Below are 304 nucleotides of genomic sequence, written 5' to 3' on the forward strand. Positions count from 1 at the left end.
TTTGATCTATTTCATTCTTTTGATATGAGTAGCTACTTAAATTCCGATGTATTCTGCCCATACATTATGCTGGCCAGTAAAAGCGCCCCAAAATGTCCTGGGATTTGAGTCTTGGTCTCCGAATAACACTCCCTTTGGCAAAATAACATCATTGTTAGAGAGAGGGGAAGGAAGAATTTTTAAGGTTGAAAAGCCGCAATGAAGGAGCGTGCAAACTTGAAGTATCATATGGTGTGGTAATTGACCCAAAGACAAATGTGTGTCTGTATTGTAGTTGATAATCAAAATTAAAGCATTGTTGAAG

This window comes from Frankliniella occidentalis, unplaced genomic scaffold, assembly GCF_000697945.3.
Source record: "Frankliniella occidentalis isolate FOCC.00 unplaced genomic scaffold, Focc_3.1 Scaffold379, whole genome shotgun sequence".
NCBI lineage: Eukaryota > Metazoa > Arthropoda > Insecta > Thysanoptera > Thripidae > Frankliniella > Frankliniella occidentalis.